Genomic DNA, 11806 nt, shown 5'->3' with positions numbered 1-11806 from the left:
AATACAAGGGTGCGCTGTACTGCACCCTTTAGAGCATTTCATCAAGCAGTTTATGAACAATTCGCAGGGGTCAACATCTTCGCCTATGAATTCCAGGCTTGCAGTGGTCAATTAACCCTTATTACCCCTACATGAATCCACCCCTGTCTGATACCGTGTTAAAATTAGACTATTAATCTCAAAACGTTTTACAATGAATTAAAATGCGTAAATTTTATATATTGTGAGTCAAGGCTTCGAATACTTTAATTTGGGGTTTTTATGTTCTCAACACGTACTTGTGTGTGGCTGGCTGGAATAGATTATGTTAGGCACGCAATCTTGTTTGTGGCTGGAACAGATTATGTTAGGTATATGTTGGAGTACATGTGGCCAAATTGAGGTACAGGATATTTTTAGGCATGAAAGTTTGTTGGTTCCATATTTTAACTGTTCAGACATGGATCAATAACTTTTGTATATTATTTTAATGTTAACCAATGAAAAAGTGGTTATTTTAAGGAGTCTTTTGATATGGGTCCAATTTTGAGTTTGCACTATGAATGCAGTTCATTTCTCTTTAATGTAGAATTGGGTCCAGGGACTCAATAGGCCAGCCAAGTATGCAAAGTCTTGGCCACTGTTTTTAAAACATTTACATACATAGTCAATCCTCTAAATTTTATTAATTCCTGCAATCAATAAATTAATATCACATTTCTACAATTAATCTCAATTTATCAAACACTTTCAACCAGTGAATACCTTATGATGATGTATATATGTCTTTGGGTGGTTTGATTTACCTGCTTTGCAGGTTTGTGTATGCCTCCTTTATAGGTAATTTCATATCATATATCTCCTCCATAGGTAATTAACATTCATATGTATACCTCCTCCATAGATAAATAGCATTCATATGTATACCTCCTTCATAGGTAATTTACATATTCATACCTAATTAATATTCATGTATGTTCCTCGTCCATAGATAATTATACCTCCTACAATAGAGAGAGAGAGAGAGAGAGAGAGAGAGAGAGAGAGAGAGAGAGTGGGCATCGGCCAAGAAGGCAGTACGAGGTAGACGACGGGTCGAGGTGGGTGGTGACTTTTTTCCTTTTGTTGATTTCTTAGTTTTATTCAAAATATAATAATTAGATTTCAAATCCAACTGTAAAAAATAATTAAAATTATTATTCCTAAATGACATATGACATATTTTCAATGGAAATATCATAAACGAGGCAGAGATTGTGATTATTCTATACTGTGGATTGCACCAAATTCTATCATAAGAATTGAACTTATACCGAATTATTTATTATTTTAATCATAAACTGGAACCTTATTAAAATTAATAATAAATTTAATTGAGGCAATTGAGTCTGATTTAGTCCTTGTATATTAGAAACAATCTTAAAGTTACAAACTGTTACACCATTTAGTCTCTGTGTCAATGTAACACACAAATCACCGCAATTTGTAAAGGAACACTTAGAACATTAGGGTTTTCTTATAAATCATTTGTTCTCATGACATTCGTTAATTTAGCGTTTATGTCAAGAAAGATGGGTTCATCAAGTGCAACGTGAAAAATACAAATGTTATTTTGAACCAAAAAATAATAAAAATTGTCATACTGAAACTAATGAAGGGGCCAATGATGTAAGGATATTCCTAACTTATAATTATTTTTATAAATTTTTTAAAGTTATGCACCAAATTGTCATTGACCTCAAATTAGAGGGATGCAAAGCTTTGTAGTCTGACACGTGTCATCCAATCCAACCCGACCCATCAAGTGTCAGATGACCCGAATTTTATTCAAACAAACCAGTCATGATAAAGCGGCACTGCCGCGCTGCTGCGGAGACTACCTCCTCCTCCTCACTTCTGTTTCTGCGGCACTTTAAACAAAACAAAACATTTGGAACGGCGGCAACCATCAGACTCTCAATTGAGTAGGCATCGGTGTGAGAAAGACTATTCCACCAACTTCAATCTGACAATTTGCAAAGAAACACCCTGCAAAACAAAACGAAAAAGACAGGAACCAAAAAAACACTGCACCACCAAACTGAGAAAATGAAAGACACTGGTGATTAATTTTGCTTTGTACAGATTGGTTAATGGTGATTAATTTTGCTTTGTACAGATTGGTTAATGTCGTTACCATCCTTCGAGGAAGTGACATCACAACAGATAAATCACCAATAACTGCTCCCAACCGCCAAAACTGTTGCGAGCAATCGCCACACCGCTTCTACGATGGTATCTGCCAGAAAAATATCGTCCTTGCCACCGTAATTGATGTAAGCAAGCAAACAGGAAACTAAAATAGCACAAACTCAACACAACGAACAAGAAAGAAACAAAATCTTCGACAGAAAATCTGTGACGGCGTAAATGCAAAATAGAACAACCAGATGGAGCAAAACCTCCGACGGTAAAGCCGTGACAGTTTAAAGCTTGTTAGCAGAAGAGGCCTCATGATACATTTCAGTTTATCATTATCTCAACCAAATGAGATAATCAAGCGATGTAGGCAAAATATGTTTAAATCATCATTGGCCTCTCACTTAATATATATATAACAAAAACATTGATAGAGTAAAAGAAAAGATGCCTCAAAGAGCTAGAAAATAATTCATTGGAAAAGATGGACATGCAAGGCTTCGATCGAATGGAGAAGCACTGCATTCCGATCATCTCTGAGGTTTTCTTCAAACAAAAACAGAAACAGATGGGATGTGATTGTATGAATGGGAAGAGGAAATTTATATGAAGGGTTTAGGGAGGTGGAACACTTCAATTTGGCAACTTCGCAGCAAAAGCTAAAAATACTTGTCTGTTTTTTAAGCTTGCGCAACACACAATACTGTTGGGAATTTGTATTATCTCTATTTTCATATCCAATCCGGACTATTCTACCCGAAACTTTGTTTATTATTATTTTTTTGGTCAAATTCAGCTTTCAATAAAAGACCCACAAGCTGGGGAGGCACGTGGTACACCAAAGCTAACCACGTGGCCCAGAAAACTACAAACCATGACACAAGCAAAGCAAGAGGACCGACTTGGTGGCCCAGGCAGGCCATCCCGGGAGAGAACAGGCACTAGGGAGGAAGGGGGCTGAGAAGCCCATCTAAGATGCCACATGGGCAGCTTTGTTGGCAGTGCGAGGAATCCATGCCCATTGAATGGATGAGCACGTGTTTAATTATTTATGTCCTAAACCCTAAACTTTGTTTATTTATTTATATGTTCAACATGTGTTTAATTTGGAAGTGGGTAACGATTGGCTACGGGATTTGGTTTTAACATAATGGTCAAGGTTTCAGTTTTAACTGATTGGGCCGTAAGACTATTCTACCCCAAATTGGTGTCCAATTTGGACTTTACGGAAATTTCAACTTTTCTTTATTGTGGAAAGGGCCACAAGCTTATTTTATTATCCAATTTTTACTAAACCTGTCCAATGAAAACCCAAATACATATAGTTTGTTAGGCTATCCCCATTGGTTGGGGCTCTAAAAGAAGTTGATATTTTATTTAGAGCTCCATGAATCTTTGGCTTTAGCGATCTCTCCCACAGCTGGAGGAGCCTATATTAGATTTTGATATATATATATATATATATTTATGATGTAATTTAATTTAGGTGCTATTTTTGTTTTTTGTTAACTTATTTATGTTAGGTTTTTTTTTGTGTGTGAACATTTCAACTCAAAAAAAAAAAAGGACAAGATTTGAAAACATGGTTTTAAAAAAATAATAAACCTAGCCGTTTAGAACTTGAAGGTTGTAGCCTACGTCAACTTTACCAAAAAATTAAAAAAAAAGACAAGCTTGTTGTAATTGGCCAAATGATTAAAAAAATATATAAAAAATTGGTCAGCAACTATCAAAATGGGCAAGTATGACTTGTTGAGTTGCAAGGCAAGTGAGCCAAAAAAATTTGTTGGCAGCTTTTTCAGATGTGATCTCCACCGAGATTCAAGGGTTGCAACCAGTACACATATTTGATTCAACTCCGGCTTTAAAGCCTCAAATTTGTACCACTAGGATTGTTTTTTTTTTTTTCTTTTTCAAAGAGTTGTTATTTATTAGAGCCTAAAGGTGGTGCAGCCCATTTTAAAGCCCCTATTGGGGACGCCTTAAATTTTGAGGGGCCAAGGCCTGCCTTGGTATAGCTCACACGCTGGTGGTGAGTGTTGATTGAGTTATCCTAATTAATCAAGGAGATTTATTTCCTTGATTAATTAAGGGATTTACTTCCTTATTTTACATAGTTGACATATCCTTGTATAATTGGGACACATTCTCCTAATTAAGTAATGTATCTATTTCCTTCAAAAGCACTCATGTAAATTCATGTATATACTTTCTTGATGATACATGTGAATTAGATAAGAGCCATCGTATTTCATTCCCATTAAGTACTAATAAAACTTTGATTCCCGTCTCCCTTATTCATTCTGATGTTTGGGGCCCTGCTCAAATCACTATTCTGGTTGGAGCTCGATGATTTATCACTTTCATTGATGACTACACCCGAATGACCTGGTTTCTTCTCAAAACCAAAGGGGAAGTCAATTTAACATTTTAATAATTCCATAAAATGGTGGCGACTCTTGGCCATGCCCAGGATAGCTTAATCATGATCTCAAAAATTTTTACGGATCATGACATCATACATCAACGCCGTGTCCATACTTCCTCAACAATGGGGTATTGAATGAAGGAACCGATATTTATTGGAAGTCGTTCATGCATCTTTATTTAGTGCAAACATGCCTCGATCGTTTTGGGGCGAGGACATCTTCTCTGCAACTTACTTTATAAATAACATTCCCTCAAGTATATTGAATTTCCAAACTCATCTTCAAGCACTTCACCGCCATCTCCAAACACCTCCCACCCCAAACCCTGAACCACAGATTTTTGGCTGTGTTGTATTTGTACACTTCTATGATCACCAACGTAACAAATTGGATCCATGTGTAGAAAAGTTTGTTTTTATTGGCTATGCCCCTCATCAGAAAGACTACTGATATTATCACCCTCCAAGTCAGAAGGTATATACCTCCATGGATGTAGTGTTTCGGGAACACGAATTTTTTAAAAGCACAGGAGGAGAATCTAGAACCAAACACCTATACTTTTTTGGACTTTTCACAACAGAAGAGATTCAGATCAGCGACGGTTGCCCATCCACAACGATCGACGCCCCTTTATTCCTTCATAGGCGGAGCCACTATGTCAAAACGACCGTCGCTCTGCCTAAATGATCACCGCTTGTCCTCATTTGCCAAACATTGAGCCTTTGTCACCAGTGGGAAACGACGAATCTACTCCATGCTACCAAAATTAGGAGGAGGAAGTTGAAACTTTTTTAAGAGATTTTGCTTGCTCTGAACCCGCCTCACTCTAGTACCACACAATCACCTTATAAGGAAGTCATTCAAGTAACATATCCCCCTAACTAATAACACTAATGAAAAATACCATAATGATTCGATTTAAAAAGTATAATACAGATATTTCTATATATTAGCTTCCATAAAGGAAGAACCGTGGTAAACCTCGTATAATACGAAGCAGATCTTAAAGTCAAAGGGAAATACCCCATCAATAATTAGCAGAGTCATGTGTACATTTTGTGAAGTAATTGGCCAATATATCTGTCCCAAATAGTGTGAATGAAGCACTAGAAGACTCAAAATGGAAAGAAGCCATGAATGAAGAAATGCGAGCCTTCTAGAAGAATGCCACATGGGAACTCATGCCTTTACCTCAAGGAAAGAAGACGGTGGGATGCATGTGGATCTATATTGTGAAACTAAAAGTAGATGGATCCATTGAAAGAAATAAAGCTAGATTGATGGCGAAGAGGGACACATAGAGATATAGGATGGACTACCAAGAGACCTTTGCCCTAGTAGCCAAGATGAACACTATCGTCATACCAAAAGCTATTTGTGGAATAGTGTTTTATGACTCACTTACCAAGTTGGGCATCGGTGATGTGTATGCACCAACTTGAGGAGGAGTGTTGATGTGAGCTATCCTAATTAATCAAGAAGATTTATTTCCTTGATTAATTAGGGGATTTACTTCCTTATTTTATATAGTTTGGAGATATTCTCCTAATTGATTAATGTATCTATTTCTTTGTAAAACACTCATGTAAACTCCTATATATACCTCCTAATGGAGAAGAATACAATTAACCTAAAGTATTCAAACCATATTCATATTTTAGGAGTGAGGACAGTTGATGGCTTATTGTAGTTCTTTTCTCTGCCTCAAATGATAAAGGTCTTCAATATTTATCAAGTGCAAATAAGAAATAAAGGGCTAAATTGAATTAAAAATAGTCACAAAAAAATAACAGGACTAAACTAGTTGCAAACATACAATGCAATTTGAATCACTACTACAAAATAATAGCAATAAGTCTTGTTATGAGAAAGATAAACAACATAAAATTAAAGCAAAGTAAATGGAAAAGAAAGCAAAACTCGATTCGGGCCGAAGAGTTGTCAACTTGAACTGATTGGTTGCAGCAGGAAATTAAGATCGTCTATTGGAAATTATACTAACGCAAAGATGTGGCAGAGCAGTCTTCGAAAACAATGGTGAGATCTTGCAAAAGTTGTCAATTGGAAATCCTTCAAATCTGTATTAGAATTGGTTTGGAATCAGTTATGATGATTGTTGTGAGCACAGTTGTAGAAGCATATTTATAGATCCTATGTCAAATAATTAATCCAATCAATTTGAGAATTATTTGACTAAACTAATTAACTCAAACTCTCCAACTTGACAGAGAATAATTCCTTTTCATGTGTGAAATTATTTTTCCTATACTTTAGCCTTCGAGGCTCCTATAAATACATGGCTACGCACAAGGTTTGAGGGACATCTGAAACTATGCAGAAATCCCCTCTCTCAAACCCTAGCCGCCACACACACACACACACACACACACACACACACTCTCTCTCTCTCTCTCACACACACACACACACACACACACACACACACACACTACACTCTCGCCACCTGTCTCCCCGAGAGAAATCTCCGACACTTTGTTAGCTATCACATCCTACACACAAGACCCAAATTAGGCATCGGATGACCTTTGCCCAACACCCCTTGGGTGTGGTCTTTTCACTTTGTGTTGTTTTATAGGGAACAAGAGAAGCGAAGAGGAAGACGAGATCTCAAGACGAATATTCTCTTGGGAGGAAAATCACTCCCACAATAGTTGCTTAAACATTGCCTCCAAATGCTTTCCCTTGAAAATATTTTCCTATTTCCAAATATTACTTTCATTTGGTGATTATAAGAAATAATTTCCTTGTAATCTTGTATTAGCCAGTATAATTTGGTGATTATAAGAAAATATTTTGGCTAAAAAGAGAAAACTGTTGTGAAACTAGGGAATTTGTAAGGAGAAATAAGAGGAAGAAAGAGGCAGTATAATTTGCTCAAATCAACTTGTATTCCATTCATATTTGGATCCACTATTTATAGGGATAGAGAGGCCTAAATCATTTACCAACCATAATTGGTAGGTTACAAGTATATAATGATGGGTATTATGATAGGTAAATAATGGCTATTATTGTGGGCATCCATAACCTATAAACCCATAACGTATAGATTTATAACACTCCCCCTTGGATGTCCACCATACAGTGACATCATGTTGGACGTGCTAAATGTTGCCTCATTAAAAACTTTGTCAGGAAAAATCACATGGGATAAAAACCTGATCGAAGGAAAAAAGAGTATACATCGAATGTAATAAAACTGAGGAGTTTCCTCGATTGATATCTCCCCCTAATCTTCAACAGTCTGATTGCTTGTAAAGTCATTGCATCCCTATACCATATACCAACTTCTAAAATATAGACTTCGGAAGAGCTTTGGTGAAGAGGTCTGCCAGGTTATCTTAGGAACGAATTTGCTTGACTTCAATCTCTTGATTCTTCTGAAGCCCATGCGGGTAGAAGAACTTTAGTGGTATATGTTTGGTTATGTCACCCTTGATAAACCCTTCTTTAATTTGAGCTATACAAGCAGCATTGTCTTCATAAATGATTGTTGGAGCTTTTGTTGTTGAAGAAAGATCACATGTTTTCCGAATATGATGAACTAGGGATCTTAACCAAACACATTCTCTACTGGCCTCATGGAGCGCAAGAATTTTGCATGATTAGAAGAGGTAGCAACCAAAGTTTGTTTTGTAGATCGACATGAGATCGTTGTGTTTCCACAAGTAAACACAACCAGTTGGGAGCGACCCTTATGGACTGTAGAGATACCTGTGAATCCGCAGATCCAACAAGATTTGGACTGCTGGAAGGTTCGCTTTGAATAAAATGCCCATATCAGCTTGTTCCGCAAGGTATGGCAAGATATGCTTTATACCATTCCAGGTTCACGTGTTGGAGCCGAGATATACCGCTAATAAATTTATCAAAATGCAATATCTAGCCTTGTACATTGGGCTAAATAATAAAGCACCTATTGCACTAAGATATGGTACTGACCAAGTATCATTTCATCATCCTCTTTAGGATGGAATGGATCTATTTGTGTGTAATGGACGAACTAACACTGAGTGCTCAACGAGTGGGCATTATCCATATAAAATCACTTAAAAAAGAATTTCAGTGTAAGCTGATTGATGGGCAAGATCTGCAAGCCCAAACAATATTTAGTTTTTCCAAGGTCTTTCATCTCAAATTCACACTTTAAATATTCAGCGTGTTAATGATCTCTTCAGAGTTCCATTAAGTTCATGTCGCCGACATACACTGCTACGATTGCAAATCCAGAATTTGATTTCTTTATAAAACACAAGGGCGTATGGGATCATTGATGTAGCATTCCTTAATCAAATATTCACCAAGACGATTATACCACATTCATCCGGATTGTTTCAACTCATATAGTGAACGATTACCAATGAGTACATGTTCCGTGATTTAGTGTTTGATTCTCACAACTTGAGTCCTTCTAGGACTTTATATAAATATTGGCATCTAACTCCCCATAAGTATGCAAACAACGCCCATAAGACCCATGTCAAGTTTTTATGAAACTGCTAGACTTATTAAATAATGGAACGTAATTGCATCCATAACATGAGAATATGTTTCTTCATAATCAATCCCAGGCCTTTGAGAAAAGCCTTGTGCAATGAGTCGTGCCTTATAACTTGCAATCTCATTTTTCTCATTACGCTTTCTTGTGAACACCCATTGATATCCCACAGGTTTTACACCTTACGGTGTTTGAACCATAGGTCCAAATACACCACGTTTTTCCAAGGAAATTAACTCAACTTGGATTGCGTCTTTCCACTTTGGCCAATCAAGCCTCTATTTGCATTCATCAACAGATTGTGGTTCAATATCTTCATGACCTTTTATAATTTCAGCAACTACTGCGAAAGAAAAAATATCATCGATAACCATTTCACTGCGGTCCCACAATTCATCATTGCATGCGAAATTTACAGAAATTTTTGTCTTAGGTATCTTTTCTCGCTGGCTTGTGTATTTTCAATGACACTTACCTCCTGGATGAATTGTGTTCAACAATCTCTTTCCCAATAATATCTTCATGAGCGTTTTCATTGGGGTTGGAATATGCTTTTGATTTTCGCTTTCTAGGACCTGAGTCCTTCGAACCAATGGGTCTACCTCACTTGAGGCGTGCAGTAGATGATTCATTTGCTGCAACATTGGTTAATCCGATTGGGATATCAATCCTTGCTGGTGTATTTGCTGCAGGTATATGTGATTTTGTCACTTTTCCCTATGTCGTTGAATGCATCTGGCATTTTATTAGCAATTTGCTGAAGGTGGACAATCTTTCATGCTTCACTTTCACTTTGAGTTGTACGAGGGTCAAGATGAGACATAATGGATATTTTCCAACCTAATTCAAGCCGTTTTTCGGGAATAGTTTTTCTCCCTAACGGCGGAAGAATGTCTCATCATAGTGACAGTCCACAAAGTGTGCTGTAAAAGTATCTCATGTCATAGGTTCGAGATAGCGAATGATAGTTGGTGAATCAAAACCAATGTATATTCCCAATCGACGTTGAGGACCCACTTTAGTGCGTTGTGGGGGTGCAATTGGCACATAAACTGCACAACCAAAAACACTTAAATGTGATATATTGGGTTGTCTCCTAAAGGCAAGTTGTAAAAGGGAGAATGGTGTTGGGCAACGGGCCTCAAGCAGAAGTTGCTGCACGTAAAATTGCATGTCCCTAAGCAGGTTGGAAACTTTGTCTTCAATAGCAAAGGCGAGCAATGAACTGGAGACGCTTAATAAAAGCTTATGCTAATCCATTTTGAGTATGGACGTTGGGAACTGGGTGGTCAACATCAATACCAAGTGACATGCAATAAGCATCAAAAGTTTGGGAGGTAAACTCACCAGCGTTATCAAGTCAAATTGACTTTATTGGATAATCAAGGAATTGTGCTCGGAATTTAATTATCTGAGCAAGGAGCCTAGCAAAAGCAACATTGCAAGTTGACAATAGGCAAACGCGTGACCATCTTGTAGATGCATTGATTAAAACCATAAAATAACGAAATGGTCCACAAGATCGGTGAATTGGCCCATAAATATCCCCTTAAATTCTCCATAAGAAAGATGGACATTCAAAGCCAAGTTTTGACGGAAATGGTCTGATGATCAATTTCCCTTGGGAGCAAGCTTTGCAAGATTGGTTAATGCACAAAGTACTATGGTAAGGCTTTAAAGGATGTCCATTTGAATTTGAAATAATCCTACGCATCATTGTGGATCCAGGATGCCCAAGACGATCATGCCAAAACATGAAAGTCGTTGGGTCAATGAACTTTTGGTTCATGATAGCACGGACTTCAACTGTTTTGATGGTTGTATAATACAACCTAGAAGAGAAATCAGGAAGTGTTTCCAATATACGCCTCTGGCTGTTGATATTGGTGGTAATGCAAAGATACTCCACATTGTGATCTTTTCGAGTTTCAACATGGTATTCGTTCATTCGAATGTCTTTAAAGCTAAGTAAATTTCTTCTCGATCTGAAAGAGTACAAAGCATTATCAATGGAGAATTGAGTCCCATTGGGTAACAAAATTTGAGCTCTTCCATAGCCGTCATTTAGGTTTGCAGAACCTAGTATGGTAGTTACCTTTGCTTTTGATAAATGTAAATTATCAAAATATTTTTTATCTCGAAGAGTTGTGTGCGTAGTTGCACTATCCGCAAGACAAATATCTTCGTCATTTATCCCAAAATGAGAGCATCCACGATTGTTTTCCATGCCAAGAGCTTTCGTGCTGATAACGTGTTGTGAAACTAGGGAATTTGTAAGGAGAGATAAGAAGAAGAAAGAGGCAGTATAATTTGCTCAAATCAACTTGTATTCCATTCATATTTGGATCCACTGTTTATAGGGGCAGAGAGGCCTAAATCATTTACCAACCATAATTGGTAGGTTACAAGTATATAATGATGGGTATTAGATAGGTTAATAATGGCTATTATTGTGGGCATCCATAACCTATAAACCCAAAACGTATGAATTTATAACAAAAACTGTAATTTTTTTATTTTAAAAAAAGCTAAACAAAAGAATAAAATAATTCACAATATAGTATCATTGCCCCTAGTGGTGGACCTGTGCAAGTGCAAGGAGGTGCACACACCTCCGATCGCCCGGAAAAGTCCATTACCACAGTGGAATTGCACATCGCCCGAAATGAGATGCCTGAGAACCTGTCGACGAAATGCCCAA

The sequence above is a fragment of the Prunus mume genome, linkage group LG8 (genome assembly GCF_029339155.1).
Source record: "Prunus mume cultivar Tortuosa linkage group LG8, ASM2933915v1, whole genome shotgun sequence".
Taxonomy (NCBI): Eukaryota; Viridiplantae; Streptophyta; class Magnoliopsida; order Rosales; family Rosaceae; genus Prunus; species Prunus mume.
This window is presented reverse-complemented; position numbering follows the sequence as displayed.